General features: G+C 44.0%; 1 protein-coding gene across 1 annotated transcript in view; it reads right to left on the bottom strand.

Annotated features, from left to right (window-relative positions):
• taok3a (TAO kinase 3a) overlaps nt 1-18,466 on the bottom strand; it is a 50,889-nt gene extending 32,423 nt beyond the window's left edge. Inside the window, exons 1-2 of the mRNA XM_079270262.1 lie at nt 18,376-18,466; nt 1,220-1,335 (exon numbers count right to left, since the gene is read on the bottom strand). The gene's annotated coding sequence lies outside the window, so the exon portion shown is untranslated. The remainder of the gene's footprint in view (nt 1-1,219; nt 1,336-18,375) is intronic.
• Nucleotides 18,467-18,821: the final 355 nt, after the last annotated feature.

Below are 18,821 nucleotides of genomic sequence, written 5' to 3'. Positions count from 1 at the left end.
ACAGAGATTAGAAGCGATATCAGTCAAGCAGGTTTTGTACACAAATAAGTGAAGCCCCCTGTATGGGTGAAGCTTTGAGCTACCATGAGGCTGCTTGTGTACAGGTAGTCTGTCCTCTTACGAGCCTGCAAGAGAGAGGAAGTGCAGACATTTGAAATCAGCCGTTGTGTTGCCCCAAGGGTCGTACTGTTACCCAAAAAACCTCGACCACACATCATCCCCACGGGCTCGTTTCCCACTCAGGGTGTGACTCAGACTCAGCAAAAAGATTTGCCGACGGCAAATGATCCAATGATCGGTGTTGTTGGCTCTCTCTCAAGTTGTCAGAAGGATTTAATTCTTACCTAATTCACAAAAGACTCCAAACCACAGACAAACCTCTGTTTTCCTTTCATCACTACAGCTGAAAGAGGCCTGAGCAACACAACGTTCTGTGAAAAAGTTAAGCAAAACAAGAAACAGTGGTTTTCAAAAAAAAATATTCAAGACTACCGTTGTCGACCACATTCAGCTGCAATATTTCATTTCTAATCAATTAACAAATACAACTACTACAGTCTTCACTTGAATACAAGACATTAAGAGTGAAGTGCAGCCACAGACTATCACATAGATCCGACATGAACCGCCACACGTAATACGTTCGTCTGGGCTAGCAGGCTTCCTGTTTAAAGGATTCCACAAGTTCTGTTCTTGCATGCTGCCAACAAGCAACCTCAAATAGCTGTGTCGCAGCAATTCACACACACACAGGAATTTACATGTGCATGCACACACACGCACACGACTTGTCAAAGCCGTGGCACAGCATCGGCCAAAGAAACTTAGCCTCAGCTTTTAATACAGAGTGACAGAGGCTTGGTTAGCTGCTATGTACCGGTACACGAGAGAGCTTCCATTACGAGGTAAACAACACCCAGTTTACATTCGGCTGATGCCTGTGTGCTGGCGTGATTTGGACACACACACACACACACACACAGATGAACTGCTGGTGACCTTAATGAGACAAACGTGAGTTGATTTGTCAGGCGTTTCCAGTAATGTGCTTCCTGGATAAATCAATTTCACAGCCGCTCTTACATTTTGCATATTTTCCTTATTTGCAAGCTGGAGATTGCAATATAATTAAAGACATTGCTTAAAAAACAACAACACCAGGGATGTATGATGATGAGGTGGCCTGATATGGACAGCATCAGAGGTGTGTATAACTTACCAGTAGGAAATGTGTGTGTCGGGGATGTCAGATGAGCCTCCGTCTCGTTCTCTCTTCAGTTTAAGTCCAGAGTCGTCTTGTTGCCGACTTTCATCATGACTGGATTAATACTGTACCTGAGGACAGGAACACACAACCGGAGGGTTAGATGGCTGGATTAAGCTGCGATAATCGATCAAAATAATGTCAATCGGCAACTATTTTGATCATTGGTTAATCATTTTAATAATTTCTGCAAAATTGCCAAATATAAATATAGGTCTTTCACGTCGGTCTTTTGGGACTGATTAGCATCTGATGCATATCCTGCAACTTCTGCTAATGCCAAAAATAAAGTTTGTCTTCCCTTCTTTTTTATATTTCTGTCTGTTATATTTGCCTTTTTAGACCAACAGCCACTAAATGAATCCACACTGCAATGTATACGTTGTACATCATGAGCCAGATCGTATGAGATATTTGCAGGATGGGTCGCTGCTTTGCAGTACAAACAAAAAGGAAAAGCTTTTAAATGTGCTCCCAGTAGCAGATGGTGGAACGACTCACCAGCCAATGAGAATCTCTTTCATGTCAGTTATTATCCTCCACAAAGACAGTTACACTTCTTCTCAGAAGTACTGCCACTAGCAGTACCATTATACCATTATACCAGTCTGGATTTATGTCTTAAAATGCTGCAAGAATCACTGCATGTATCAAAGGATAGTCAAATCCAGCAACACTCTTCATGTTCATTGATTTGCCACATCTGCTTGTCCATATTCAGGGCCACAGCAGGGAGCCCAATGTCTATCCCAGAATGCACTGGGCCAACAGTATCTCAAACTAAATGCTTTGGCCTTTTATACAAGGGAAGTGCTTCATGTTTACAGACGGAAGCGTTCTTTCTTCCTCTTGCAAATACACGAGTTCAAGGACACCACAGACACACAAGCTTACACAGACACAAATTCAAGATTTCGCTTTCTCCCACACACACACACACACACACAGTATCCACACACACGCATGCATGCACATCAGAAAATGTGAGCGAGTTGTTCTGACAGCAGAGCTGTCAGCTACTGGACTGCGTGTTGTTTTGACAAGCAGGTGGAGCAGCATCCACAACGTGACCAACAAGATGAGCACACAATGAAACCAACTGTTGTCCACAAGCAGCCCGACCATCAGGAAGCACAGCAGACCGATCACTCAGCCCTCAAACGACCCCTTCACTTCCTGTGGAATCAAACCTCTTTTCTTCCTCTCCTCCACCTCTCCCATTTTATCAATTTCTCACCCTCCCCTCTCGTCTTATTGGTTTCACCTCCTCCTCTCTCTCTCTCTTAGATTATGTCGAGCAGCAGATTGGGTTCTCAGAGGAACCGCATTCAATAATAAAAAGGCGAGCGGATGGAGGGATGAGAGGATAGAAATCTCCTCCTCCTCCTCCTCCGTGACCAACCAGCAAGAGAGCGGTGTAGGTAGATGGATCGAGAGGAAGAGTGAGGAAAAGGGTGAGATGGTGTTTGTGTGTCTTTGACTCAGCTCCATCGTACAGACTCTTATTTGTCTCCTGTTTCAAACATACCATCTGAACATGAACTACTTTCAGGGCGGCAACTAACTTATTTTTCATTCTCAATTAATCTGCCAGTTATTTTCTTGATTAGTCGATTTATTGTCCGTCAAACAGAGAATAAAGGTCAATCACAAGTTTACAGAGCTCAAGGTGACCAAATGTCTGAAAACAAAACATATTCAGTTTAAGATGCATTCCTAAATTATGTAACACATTGCTTGAAAAAAAAAGAAAAAAAAAGCAATTCATTATCAAAAGAAAAATTTTTAAATTAAAAAAAATAGTTTCTTGGTGAATGGTCCAACTAGAAAGTTTTTCATTTTATAGAAGTGTAAAGATCATCTAAGATATTATTGCTAAACTTTTATAGTTTAATGACGAAGACTTATCGGCTAATGATTCAAATCTCGATATCCAACTCCTCCTTTCCGTTCCCTGTTACATGACACACGCGCTGTGTTATGAATCATAAATCGTGAGTCACGAGCCGTCAATTTCCGAGGCACAACTCGGCCAAGCAACCTGTTCCGAAAGCAAAACCTAGTATTGCGTTTCTGTTCTTCAGCAAAACGATCGACCAGAACAGCTTTCGGAGGCATCGGCCCAACAAGTCATCGAGCTGGATGTGATGGCGGGTCTCAAACAGGGACCTGGGCCAAGTTCAGCCCTCATTGTGGTCCACTTTTTCCCCCACATACAGACTTCCAAGAGTTCATGAAATGCCGAGCAACTAACAGGCTGCTGCAGGTATCCATGATGACATCACTTCCTGTGTGACTACCTCAAGGGAATTATTCCCCTTCGCCAGCAGCCGTTTAAAGTACAAAGTACCGTTGAGCAAGCAGCAGAAAAACTGCTCATTATTAGTCAGTAGATGTTGAACTAATTACCTCTTAGATGTGACTGTATGTTGTGAATCTGACTTAATGTGCACTTAAAGCGCCACAAACAAATGTACAACTGGTTATAATACTTTGTCTGTCTTTATAATTGCTTCAAGCCCTGATTTGCTGGAATTTGATCAATGATAATGAGACTCAATGGTCCCAAATGTAACACTCAATGATCCCCAGAGTGCCGATGACTGAGGTGGGCTTTTGATGAGTCACGCTGGAGGTAGAGACGGGCTTTAAATCACACGTCCCTTTAGTGAGATGCTGCTTTAAATAAAGCTGAGACAACCAAATATGAGGCCATTTCCACAACACGCATAAATTCTCACCGGATGAAAATAAACTAATCCACCGAGATAGAAGGAAACTAAACATTATGTCCTGATTACCCTGCCAGGGCGGCATGGTGTGGATTTTTATAGCAGTGACTCATTCTCACAGAGCGAAGAACACACACACACACACACACACACACACACACACACACACACACACACACACACACACACACACACACACACACACACACACACACACACACACACACACACACACACACACACACACACACACACACACACACACACACACACACACACACACACACACACACACACACACACACACACACACACACACACACACACACACACACACAGCAGGATTTGGAGACTTGGGGGCAGCTCTCATCGTAGGAGCTTAGTGACACCATTGAGACATGCATGCATATAAACACACATGTACACACACACCAAAGACTGTTACCTTCAGATTAGCTTTAAGGCTAATGCCAACATAAATGTGGGTGTTTGTGGCTGAGGGCCAAATACGAGACAAATAAGTGGCCTACCCGCCGACTTAAAACCCGGGGCCAACTCTAAATCTCTAGTCTATTTGAAGTGATTTATTCTTGTTGCCTTCAAGCAAAAACAGCCCAAACCCTCACAGTGGCTTCTCAACTTGTGTTGTGAACGTTTCAAAAGTTGAACTTGGCACCGATGACCTTTTTAAGGATCGTACATTTCCATCCCGCTCGAGCACTCTAGGGATGAAGTGCTCACCACGAACTTGTGTCGCTTTCAATCTCGACTTTAACTACGGGAGAGACAAACGTCATCAGTGTCCTCGGGGGTGGGGGGGGGGGAAGACTGATGAGCAATGATGTTAGTAGGACGATCGAACCCAGTCTATATATGCCTATCTGGGTGTTTCACAGGTTCTAGCTTGGCAACATTTTACAGACCAAACTCTTCAACTTTTGTCTGTCAGTAAAAAGGAGTAGATTCTTCTTTGCAACTTCCTCAAACTGGAAAATAAAGTCAGTAAATGAATGCCTAACTCTCTACTGAACAGTCTGCAAGGCAGCAGTTCTGTGGCTTTATTCCACACAGGACACAACACGTGCTCACTCAAAATAAAGAGTTTCTTTCAGATGCATTCCAATAGGAAAGCACAGTGCCCTGAGGATCAGTAATGATAAGAAAAGAAAACAGAGAAAGATCATTCCAGAATGATGATGATAACAATAATAATAATGTTAAGCAAGCTCACACACTCGCGCGCGCAGCTTCGGTCACAGACATTCTGCCACACAAAGACCATCCCTCATTTAGTGTCAACACTTTTTTAGCGCAATCGAATTAATCCAGAACAGTGTGTGTGTGTGTGTGTGTGTGTGTGTCCGTCCCTTCGGCGCGACACCTGCTTTTTCTCTATTAAAGACATTCATCCTGTGCTACGGCGCCTTTTCAGTCCACCAAACATGCTCCATAGTGTGTGTGTGTGGTCTACCGTCTTGCTTTTTCCAAACCTACACAGTCACTCACACAAAATCCCTTATCTTTTTCCAAACTTCTCCCCCTTAAATAAATACAACAACACACACATGCCCTGAATGAAACAAGCAAACACACGAAGTGCAGTGTCACAGGGCGCCGTCAGCCGGCTGCTAAATCATTCAACGGTCCCTCACAGACATTTCTGCACATCAGAGAAAGTGAGGGAGGAGAAGGGAGGTCGCTCGTGGGTAAGGGAACCAACAGGTTACACACACACACACACACACACACACACAGATAGCAGCAGCTTAGCTGTAGTAATTTAACCAACAGGTAATCAGAGGCTACATATCCTTTTACTTGACGTACCCTATAATCAGCTGTAACCACCAACTTAATAACATGTGCTTGTTTTTGTCGTCCCACTGTTTGTGGCCAAATCATTAATGATGGGAGTAAATTAACTTAATGTTGATCTCTCTCACACACACACACACAGACTTTTTGTAGCCCTTAGTTCTCAGATAAAGACGGTGATTAATGTTTAAGTGTTGTGAATCCATGCAGAGTATTAGAGATAAGGAAAACATCTTTAAAAAAAGAGAACTTACAACTTTATTATGTTATTAAACTGCTTCGAGTAAAAGGCTTAAAACAAGAAACTAAAGATTTCTTTCCTATTTCTTAAGACAACTTTATCATGAGAAAATCAAATAGTTACATTTCTTTTTTCAACTTTCTGTATTACACACATAAAAAGTAGTAGCATTTAGGAACAGATATTAAAAGTTAAGCAGTAAAACTGTTGAGTAACGTCTTCATCGTTGTCGTGACAGCTTCCCTGTGCTTCCTCTGTGACGTGCCTGCAGTAAAACACATGTCCAAATCTGGCAGTTCTCTCCATTTGTATTTTAAAACCCTTGTAGGCCTCGAACCAGTTCATTATTTTAAAAGCACGACTCCACCAGCGCCACCTCCTCTAAGCTGACTCATTGTACCAACACAAACATGCGCGTGTGTTGGCCTTCATGCAAATCATGTCAGAAAACCACTCAATGAATCAGAGGAGATTTGCACAGAATGTGTGTGTGTGTGTGTGTGTGTGTGTGTGCATCTTTGCGAGAATTCGTCCAGAGGGGAATTAAAAACAACAGAGCATGCCTACATTCGAACAGCAGAAGCTACACAGTGTAGGTCACTCAAATTTTTCAAGCGCTCAAAGCCCAACACACAAAATATGTGGTTATACACGTAAAACACAGGGAAATAGACTTGAAGTGTAGAAATAGGCCGGTGTAGACAGCTGGATTGATTTAATGGATGGTGGTCTAAAAACATGGCTGCATCGCCTCCTGTGTCGACGCGTCGTAACCCAGATTTCCTATTTATTGGCTTCTGGCTGTGGGTCAGTAAGAGTATCTCCAGTTTCAATGAGAGGACGCGTTCCAATCTGAGTGTATAGGCAAGGTTTGCAGGATTAGTAGGATTCTGTGTGTGTGTGTGTGTGAATAATGCAAATTTGGAGTAAGTGAAAGGGAGAAACAAAGAAGGCGAGGATGAAAAGGCGAGGTATAGGGATGGAGGGAGCAATTGAGTCCATCATGTGCAAAAATGAACAGTACAGAGAGAAATACGTTTCATTACAATAATTTTCTGCCATGAAAATAGTCCCAATGAACACCGTTGACAGCAAGGTTTTATATCAGTCGTTTCTGTAACTATTTGGCCTGTGATTCCCTAAAACAAAGCAATGTCCACATGTGTTTACAAGCTATGAGCTCAACTAAACAGACGATAAACCCTCCTTCTTTCCTATCCAGTTCATCACTTTACGACCCCTCAGATGTATCGCGCCATCTTTAGGAAGGGTCCACGAGTGACGAGGACTATGTCTGCAAAGAGACTTTCTCTAATGTCATGTGCAACAGCGATGACACCAGACTTCCATTCACCTAAAATGACTCCTTTGTCATGTCATAGCAGGGAAAGCACAAGCGTAATTAATATCATTAATAATGACTTAATGAGCCCCAGGCGGCTGGTATTATGCATGCTGGTTATTAGTTTCCCCTGTGAGTTTCTTACTAAGACATGTCAAAATGTCTCCTGTACTATCAGCTGGACTACACTACACCACAGAGGACAGTAAAGACACAACAGCTGTAGTGAACTGAGTATAGGGCCACAAAGATAATCGTTAGTGCACTGTTGTTGTATTGATATTGCCGTGATCATGAGGAAGAATTCAACAAGGCCAAAGTGAAAGGTGTTTAATCAATTATATTTGCCTCGACAGTAATAGATCGTTTCAACCCCAAAGCAAACAAGAATGTCATCCGAATGTGCACCCATCATACCAGCCTTTGTTCGACTCCTTTCAAATGAGACAGATTTGTGATCAAAAATACTTCCTACTGCAATGAGAAGCCACCAACGTCACCTACAGCTCATGAAACCTCAGATTATTAGACTATATTGCAGATTACATTTTTGAGATTAGCAAGAAATTGGCGATCTAAAGTCACGACACATTGCCTGCAGACAAGCACAACCCCTCATTTCCTGTGGGCTGGTTAAGGAACCCATATCAGGGGCCAATGACAGGACTGTGTGACTGAGAGCAGTCAGTCAAAGGGTTAACACAGGGTGTGATCTGTAAAGACTAACGTAATCCATCACACTGACCCCGGGGTCACTGTGTTCAACAGAGAATCTGTCTACATCAGTTCAGCTTTATGTCTTAATACCCCATCGGTATGTACAGTACTTGTCATAGCGTTGGCAACGTTTAGTAGCAGCACTACTATGTGCACACTGGCTCAGCTGCTTAATATGCAACCATACCATTTAATGCTAAACAGGCTAAAGACTAGTTTCTATGAACATAGCTACGGGAGGGGGGGTGGGGGGGGAATTGTGTCAAAATAAAAAGGTGTTTACAAGGATTAAAAATTGTCGTTATGACAAAACTGGTGCAATGATTTATTCCACACTGGTAGTCTGTTTGGGTGAGTGAAAGGCACATTTGGGGAAACAGTATGGTGAGATTGTTTTTTACCAAGGAGGAGGATATGACTAATACAAAGACGCCTGGTTACAGAAGCGGATTGATAGATTGTATTCTAATGGCCGGAAGAAATAAAAAGGCAGCGATTACTTCTTTCTATCGATTAACACTTAAAGAAACCCTTCCTATACAAGACAGACACAATGTTTCTGTTGACAGCTTAGCTTACAGTTCACGATTTGCATTAAAAAAAAAAAAAGACTTACGTATACCTAACCCTAACCTTTAGTTTAGCGTTAACATGCATGAGGAGATGTGTTTCCCAATAGCAAACTTAAATGATATCCCTGTTGATTCACGAAAAAAAAGGGGAAGCGAACAGGACAGACAACAATTAAAAAGGTAAATGTCAATTAGGTTTGGTCCCCGAGGTCTTGGCCTTTGGGTTTCTATTGACCCTGGGTAACACATAGGCCTGCTGCTGGTGCTAAACTGGTGCGACTGTCAAAGACGGGCCATTCGATAAGTGCTGGTGTTTTCATCAATGTGCGCAACGCTCACTGCCATTGGCCACATCCAGCCTCGTTCAGCTGGTGATGAGACGGGGCGTATATATCGACTGGCAGTAACCCTGGGCCTGTTTTGACACAATCATTTCACAGCCGTATTGATTTTCATTGTGGCTGCAAAAGTACTCTTCAGCCGCAAACCCAAACACATGATGGCTGTGGAAACACACATGCACTCACAGAGTATGGGGTGGGGGAGAAAACAAGGAAAACCACAATGTGCAAGTGCACGAAAGCACATGTGCACACAATGATTGAGGAGCAGCGTTCTGTGCAACTATACCCAGGCTGGCACACACACAACGCAAGCTCATGAATGGTGGGACGCCAGATAGTGTAGCAGTGAGAGTGATCAGTCTGTGCCGTTTGACATCAAGGCCACATCACAGACAACAATAGAAATTAACTAGGATTTAGCTCCACTGTGTCAGGGCTGAGGTTTTAGCCCCGCCCCCACCACATCGACTATTCTGTCTGAAGACCTCTTCGCATGTGGGTCAGTGAGGGAGTCCTAGCTGTGTCCCTGACACCGCAGTTACATGTGCTGATGGTCAAATGCCTGCACTGGCTATGAGTCATCCCGCTGCTGCAGCCCCATTCCGCTTCTCCCACAAGGCCATGCAAAATACATGGGAGCACCAGAGAGATCCGAGTGTATGAGAGAAAACGTGCAAACACACGGGCCTTGATCACGCAGACGTAGCCACACCACACTGAACGCATGTAATCATTACTCAAAGTGCTATAGTCATTTAATCAGCGGTGTGCATGGAGACACACACACACACACAGAGGGGCTTCTCCTTGCGGAAGTACACACCAGCTGATCTGGTTTCAGGTCCACGTGTGTGTGTGTGTGTGTGTGTGTACATACATAGGGAGGGCATAGAGTGAAGTACTCCAAAGCCAGGAATTTCCAATCAAGAGCAGCAGAGAGATTAATAAGAGGTCTATTGCATGTTCCGCAGTGAAAGCGGTGCAAAAGAGAAATTATTCGGACATGCAGCCACCACTTGGAGGTTGTTTTTTTTCATAATTAAATATTATGGACACTCCAATTAACAGACAGGCTGAGCTGCCATTAGCTGGAGGAAGTATCTAAAAGCTTTTCCACGCCCTTCTTTCCCCAATCTGCGGAGCAAGGTTTGCCGAATTCAGAGCAATACCGACTGCCCTCCAGACAAAGCCGAAGCAGCGACCATGAGTCTACTCTAAATCTCTCGGCTCGCTGAATTGATTCCGTGTAAGACGCCCATGCCGGGTGGATGAGACGCTCCTCTCTGACTTTCTTGAAGGCCGTTTTTCTTGGAGGGAAAACCATGATGTCATGCAATCATTCGCCGGGGCCTCACGGGATGTTGTGATTCAGGGTTATACATTCATGGCTAGGACTCCCACAGCTGTCAGCTCCATAACAGACCCAATAAAAAACATCCTGCAGCCACTAGTGTATCACAGGGAGACATTTTCTGAGGGAGCATGTGGCTTTCAGTTGACCATGAAGAGAAGAAGACAAAAAAAAAATTGGATGGGGGGGAGGGGGGGGGTTTTGTGTCAAAGTCTTCAAGTGGTTCCAGTGAAACACCTCAGACTTCGCCTTGCTTATTCTCATTTGATCAGTGCGTTAGAAGAGTCGACATGGAGAGGGCTGGATCATCACAGACAGAAAGAGTGAGCAGTTTCGTTGTATGGGAACTTAGTTCTGTAGGAGACAGGGGCTGAGAATTAAGGTGGCGGCGGGTTATTTAACTCGTCTAGCTATCGCACCTCAATGGATGCGACACAGCAAGATAAGACTGAGCATACTAACCTACAACCCTTCCTCCTCTACCTTTTAAAAAGAAGAGAGAACGATCAGCCAAAGCGAAAGAGAGAGGGGGGGGGGGGGGGGGAATTTAGCAGAGGAAACCCCAAAAAGGAAACGCGCATCTAGGCCACGGAGTCATTTCCCTTGTGTTTTGCCTCTACCCTCTTCTTCTTCTTCAAATATACACAGACAGTATAAATTATGCACATCATCACTGAGGTTTACACAGAGTGGGAGAGGGCCCATGGGTTGTAGGACTTAGCATTCCAGCTTTTTATCCCCTGTAAAGTCTGCCCGCAATTAGTTTTGGAATTAATTCAGGCTTCTCCTTTAGATCTGTACTGGTTCATCCAAGCTTCCTTTACACACACACACACACACAAAAAAATTATTTTAACCACACAAATTACTTACGCCAACATTATAGCAATATGTCTTAATATAAGTCATTAAACTAAAACAAAGTGTTTGCTAATTCCACCTTTATTGTGTGTGTGCAGGAGACACATCTCTAGAATGGTCAGGCCAATTCCATAGATAGATTGATAGATAGATCGATCTAATACTTGGGGACCCTGTATTTATAACACATGGAACAACAAATCAGAGTGAGAGAGAGAATGTGTGTGCTTGAGAAAGAAAGAGGAAGCATAGATATTCAGTCAGATGTATTCATCAGACTCAATCATGTTTATTATGTGATGTATGGGGAAGTATCAGCATGTTCCATGAATGCAGTAGATTCTCTGATACTACTGAAAACTCTTACTTCCCATCGTCCCTCTGGACTAAGATGCAATCAATAGTTTAAAAGCTCATCAATGAACGGCTGCTTAATCATGCTGGGTGTTACAGTGGTGGCAAAGTGTCATCAGCACCACAATGCAGCCTGTGATGATCGGTGAGAGCAGTAACCGTAGTATTGGCCTGCTTCCTGCTCCGTCACTGTGGAGTGGATAAGAATGAACAATAGCCATTCCTATCTGACATATCACACCAGGAAACAATAGCTGGACATGGGTCACGAAGGCTGCCATCTATGAAAAGCCAACAAGGGCGTGTGCACGCATTGGCGTCTTTGATACTCTCGCGACCCGATGATAGAACCATTTCCTCACTCGCCCTCTGGGACGATGTCATCCCTGCAATTATCCCAGGGTTTGTGGCCTCCTGGCTGTGCAATGAGAATGAGCGAGGGAAAGTAGTAGGGCGGGGTGTTGACTGGAAGAGTTTGCTCCAAGTCACAGTTTAATTGGACAATTGTTCAGTTCAACCGCCGGCTCTTTGGGTTCACAAAGGCATACAAAGCTGTCCGGGCATGCACTGTTAAGCAAGAAAAGGGTGGCAGGAGTAGTTAAAGAAATATAAGAAATTGCCATGTAGTCCAATCGTTAAACGTAACTTGTTAGCCTTGATGGTGTCTTGAACTATACATTTTTGGGAATCCTGCAGTAATATATATCAAGCCAGGCCAAGCCACAGACTTAACTAAAAAATAACAAAAACGAAGTCACATTCAGCCTGAATCACTGCTGGCTGGCGAGAGCGCAACACAATCTCCCCCAGATTCAGCAGAGGCAAATCTCCACTTGACCCAATGGAGGCAGGTAGTCACAGCATTAGGGCTGCACAGAGCTCGGGCAGAGGGCTACTTTCTCTTGGGACGGGGGGGATGGGGCGGGTTTGGCACATACTCTGGGAGCCCAACAGATGAGGAGTTATCGAGCAATTACGTCAGGTTCTGTGGCAGCCGGACCTAAAAGGTTCTGTGCAATCTTACCAGGCGACATCATCCTTAAGAAGGCCAAAAGCATGGTGTGGTAACGCTATGGACTGAAAGCTTGTCAACAGTCATTAAATAACAGCAATATTGGCCACAGCGGCTGCTGCTGCTGCCCCGCCATGAAAAGCGCTCAACTTACACACCGGCGAATTGCGCAATGACACTTAAAAAAACAGAAGGATAGAAAGGCAGATCCAGACACGTGTTCTAAAGGCGCAGAGTAGAAATTATGATGTAGAGCTGTGAGACACAAAAGCGCTTTTGGGCAGGCAAAGGAAGCCAGTGCGGTGCAGTGTATTACCTCACCCACCACTCACATAAGCAAATGTGTCTATCACAATCAGGCGACCTAAGCCTTGCCGACATGCCCCACTCTGTTAAGCTAGCAGCACATATATACGCGAGTTCTCCCAGCCGGCTGCATGCAGAGGAGAGTCAGCAGAACGGACGCAAATTGTAGGCCTATGACATAACACTTTCACTTATTTTTAAAAACAGTGAACTGTGTGGTTCTAACAATACTCCTGAGCCCTTTCCTTCATTCTGCTGGGCTAAATTAAGCTGTAGACCCAGGACGGGCGGTGGTGGTGGGAAGAGATGAGGCAAGGCAGCCATCAGCACTGGTGATGTCTCTTTGGGTGATGATGATGGCTGCTCTTTAAAACTTGGCCTAGTCATGGAGTAGCAGGAAGAGGCTTTGCAGATTTCACAGGAGCGAGCTGGAGACAGATGTAGCCGGACATAATGGGGGCTGGAGGGGGAGGGGGGCAAACTCATGGTCACAGCTGCAACCTCGCCAGAGGATTGGAGGCGCGCTTCTGATGAAGGGCTGTAATCAAGTCGCTATCATGCTAACCTCCTACACTCAGCGAGGCCGACTCGTAAAAATGCCTCTCTTATGACAGAGGGTTCAGTGCGCTTGAGGAAGAACACAACTAGAGGAGGAACAGTCCACGTAACGAACGAGACAGAATGACGTATTTACAACCAATCTGTTCTGCATTTTGGCATGAAACATCAGTATTGCATGCGGTAAACAAGTTAAGCCAGATGTCGCACAAGCAGAGAGCCTGTGAAAGGCGTGAAAACAACAAATAAATCTGCAAGGTGAGTAAAGGATAGCATGCGCCTCCAGACACAAGCCTACATTTAAATTGCCACAATTAATGTCTTTTAACGGACGCAATATTTTCATTGGGGAAATCTTCAATGTATGACAGCTGAATGCTGGTGGTCGGTCAGACAAAGACAGTGTTCTGCAGAGCGAGTGAACAGCCGAAGTGGTCACAGTCACAAGGGAGGCATTTGTTGACAAGACATCTGTTGGGCCGTGACTTCCTCCGCTTCCAGACAGCTTTCGGTAGACCAAGCCATGACTCAGGTCTGCACCAGCTGCTGGGCCATGACTGGATCCATGTCACAATTTTCCCAGTGACACCTATCATGGTCAGTGGCGCGAATACACAATTCCTATCAAAATCCAGAAGTAAATGCAGATGAAAGAGTTTCTGATTAGGACTTTTGGGGCCTTCAGATGGATCATAGACGAGACATTTTGCTGTGGACTAGAACAGTACTCTTTCTCTCTCTTGCTGGCTTCACAAGACCATGATATAGCAGCAGTGTTGCTGTCTTTTGAAAATCATCATTAGAAGCTGTACACATTAACACATGTGCTGGTAGAGGAGAGGTGGGGGGGGGGGGGGGTTCTGCTTGTCATCAGAGACAGCATTCCTATATTAGACATGCTAAACCAGATCACTGCAGAACATTAAGCCTGACAGACAGCAGCGCTTTAATATTTGATGCACTCTGCTACCATATAATAAACCACCAAACTGCTGTAGCACAGTGCTAAACTGACAATGCTCTGATACCTTTTTCTAAAGTCAGGCCTCCATCACATGGAAGTGGAGAAAAGTTCATCGCTTTCAGCGGGGACTTGTGAAAGATGCTGAGACGGATTAGTCGGCGGGGGAGGAGACATGTGCGGTTTTTCCACCGTCACTTTCAACAAGTCGCCCCAGATGCAAAAAACAAAAACCTGCCAAGATTTTCTCCACTGGCATCAAGGGTTCCAACTTTTTGGAAAATATAATGGCTGTCTCGCAGATATGTAGAGCTGACCTAGCACACAGCAAGTAAACTAATTACAGGGTATATACCGGTATATGCCTACCAGTGAGCCTGTCACGGTTCCTCGACAGCAAAGCAGGTAAACTTGTTACCTTTGACATCCACATGACCCCTCCGACTAGAGGAGGGGAGGAAGGAAGGGTCGCAGACTGTGGTAACACATCACTTACTAAGCCATTGCAGGGACAGAGGAGGCTGTCCGAAGCACCGTTTTTAGTGCTAGTTAAAAGAGGCCCAGGTTCTGCCCGTACGCCTTCTGGTTGTTCTTAAATTAGACAAGTCAGGATTCAACCGAGACTGACAAGAGATGGCATTAGGCGCTGCGGCACATTAGAAGTGCTGCGAAGCAGAAGCTAAAAACAGGCACACAGAGGTCACACCGGCGATGTAACTGCCGTCGCCTGTTTTACAGACGGTCATATTGTGATTTGTGATGTAGTATCAATTCGCAAAAACGCAATACGATCAATTTGTATTATTATCTCCGCCAGAAGGAGCATGTGACCGGTCACGTGTGTGCACCTCTGTATCTGTCCACAGCTAATCTGGCATTCTGCTGCAGAATATTTTACGTGGCTTATTATGCCTCCGTGCTCAAGCACCTCTAGTGGTTGGGCTGACTTATACTTTCTCAAAAAACCTTTTTATTGTTTTATATCGACATCGACTGCCTGCTGACTCCTCACTCACTGCTATTAACAAGCCCCACGGCCGGTAGGACCACTAACAGAACTACCAGTACACACACACACTGCTGATTACATCATCACCATTTAACCAGTGCTTTGCGGGCAGACAGCTTGGGGAGTTTAATTTCGTTTTGGCAAGATTTTATGACATGTCTTCGAGCTGATTTTTTGCATAGATATATACACACACACACACACAATTGAATATAGTCACTGATAACCAATCTGATTTAATCTGGCCATTGGTCTCAACACCGAGCTTCTAACTGACTCTATAGAGTCATCATCAGGAAATGGAATATATTGAGCCTCATGGAAGAACAACTCATACGAACTGATTGGCTCTAATGTGACATGTTTAAGTGATTTAAGAGAATTCAACACAACTACTGACAACATTAAATTTGTTGTTTTTGTTGCCGATGTTGAAGGTCGGACTACAGGCTCCACAGCATGAAAATCTTCTTTTTAATCTTCGGTAACATTTTTGTCAACAAACAGCGCAGAACTGGTAGCCTTTCATAGCAACTTTATGGTGTTGATTATGCTAATGATGAAATCTCACAAACATCTTCTCACAAATATGTTGCATTCATGCAGTTGAACCTAGCACTTAATGGCAGGTTTGTGCAGTTAAGAGAGAGGCTGGTGGATCCCACTTACAACACTCACAAAAAAATTACAAGAGAATTTCAGGATAAAAATATGAAAATGTTCCCACATGTGGCCCAGTGTGCGTTTGGATCATGTTTAGCTGATAAAATGCAATACAGGCCTACGTTAAGTGATCATGGAGAATCAGTAATGAAATAAATTGAGGTATTAAATGCTGATTACATAATCAGCATTGTAAATATTAAGAATTTCGATGTGATAGATTCCTCACACAGCACATTGTCAGCCCTGGAAGTTTGCCTTCAGCCTAATCTTGAACCCGATTTAAACCGGTCACGTGTGCAAATCAAATGGTCGCCTGCCTGTAGTGTGAACATGGCCTCAGTGTGAGCATGTCTGGCTCACAGACCCCTGGCTACCGTCTAAATAATCTCTCACACAGCTCTATAAAAATACATGAATGTTAGCATTACAGAGACCTGTAGCAGTGTTTAACATGGGACAAATTAAAGTGCGTGATGATTCATCAAAAGCACAATAGTCTATTGACTAAGTGCCTGTTAAAAATGAGTCTCTTTGACTCCTTGGCCCTTTGACTTTTTCTTGAATGTCTCACGTTTCATGCACGACATAGAGCTTTCTACATAACCTCTCCTGGGTCCAGTTGTACAAGAAACTTCCTGACCCGTGTGTAATCTGCCTGCATTGGCTGACACAAACACCCGTTCCATATCAGCCTGGTTGAGTAAAACATTTACCTGAAAATGGCTGAGTCAAAGTTAAAATCCCCCAACGCTGAACTGCCCCTATACCACATACGCTAATAAGGAAGTGTGCCTTCTTCTGTTTCCTCTCTCGCTTTCTTAGTCAATAGGTTGCAAATGAGCCTCCTAGATTTGGGTGATGTGAACAATGGAGAGGACTTGCACAACAGTGCTGTGCACTTTGAACAAAAAGAGCATGTCTGCTGCAGAACGGAAGTAGGGCACTAGAAACTCTTGACTGGTGACATAATGGCAGGAAAGAGTGGACCGAAAGAAGATCAAGAAAGAAGATCGCATTCTCCGTCTTTCTTATTCAGCGTTATTGCAAGACAGGTAAACTCAATTCTGCGAAAACAAATGTGTGAAATTAGTTTTTTTAAACCCCTACTTAGCACCTCTGAAGCAGAGAAATATAAAAGTGCAGGTGCAATGTCATAATATGAGATTACATTATAGTGATCCATGCTTGAAAACTCAGGCTTCTTAAAATAAATATTTATAAGTGACACAGTTAAAAGCAGTGAAAACACAGGTCTGCTGCCTCTCACTCATGCACGCCACACGCGATGACATCATGTTGGGTCAGTTTGGGTGCTCAGCTTGCCATCTACATCTGCCATTTCGAGCGTTATTTTACCAAACACTGTCCTGCTGCCCTGTTGTGGCTGGAAGGATATATATATATATATATATATATATATATATAGATAGATGCATGACGTGCGAATGTTGTCTTTGCATTAAATGAACGCAAGCCACTATTCGTAGAAAAACAAAACAGTGTCGAGGATGCAGACAATGCCCGACTGATTAACAAAACGTAGTATAGAATGTAGTAAAATAAATGTGGCGCGGGTCCTGTGTAGTGGCCGTTACACCGTCTCAACGGAGAGCCATTGTGACTGCGCGTTGATAGTAAAATCTCACTCACAACAATGTAGGATGCAATGGACGGTACCACGACCTTATTTTGGATGTGACAGACTCGCGCAGACCGGCTCGCGTCGCGTGACAACACTAAAAAATAAAACAAACATATATGAGAAGTTGACGTCCAGCCGTCCTTGTCGGCTTCAAAAAGCAAAACTGTACACTTCATTACAACCTGTCGTCCGTTTTGCTCGCCATACTCACCCCCCTGAGGAACAAACCATCAGTCAGTTCGCAGCGTGAATATCACCCCCCCAAAAAAATGTAGCAGGTGCACAAGCACACCAATCAACAAACATGCGCTTTGTATAAAATAAAAAGCAACACTACGCACTTATAACCCCCAGCGAGGTGGTCTCTGCACTCACCCCCTCTGTTGAAACCACACGCCGAACAACGTCGAAGCAGGCGACGGCGGTCATTTTTTCAACTTCAGGTGCAAACGCACACTACGAATTTGTATCCACTCTTAAGTGCTTTGACGTTTAGCTTCAGAGAGGAAGTGTCATTTCATTTTGTGAGAGCGCGAGGCTACAGCGCGAGCCCGTTAAACCATTCACCGCGGTTACACAAACCTGTGACAGCAACACAACAACAGAGAGGAAGAAAAGAAAAGCTCACCTTTTTTTTTTTTGTAAAAAATAAAATAAAAAATTGCGTCGTTGTTGAAAAAGCGTTCTCTCTCCGGGGAACATTTAGTCCGAGTCTGAAGATGTCGGTGTGACTTTGCTGAAGTGCTGTCAGTTGGTGCGGACTTCCTGAATGACGGCGCAGCGGGAGCACAACCCCTTGCTCGTGTTTGACAGCTACAGACGGCCGGAAATAAAGTTGTCTCTGCGTGGATGTGCACTTCCCATGTGTGTTTTTGTACAGAATAAATACCAAATGTATTGTTCTTGCATCTTTTGCACAATTGGTTTAACCCAAATAATATGTAAAAACAATAATAGATGGCGTTGGATGTATCTTCTGTTGTGATGCATTTTAATAGCAAGGGCATGTGTAAAAGTAAAGTAACAATACTGCAGCTTATTTTCTTTTGCAAATCATTAAAGATGCATGGACTG

This window comes from Melanostigma gelatinosum, assembly GCF_949748355.1.
Source record: "Melanostigma gelatinosum genome assembly, chromosome: 6".
NCBI classification, from domain to species: Eukaryota; Metazoa; Chordata; class Actinopteri; order Perciformes; family Zoarcidae; genus Melanostigma; species Melanostigma gelatinosum.
This window is presented reverse-complemented; position numbering and strand designations above follow the sequence as displayed.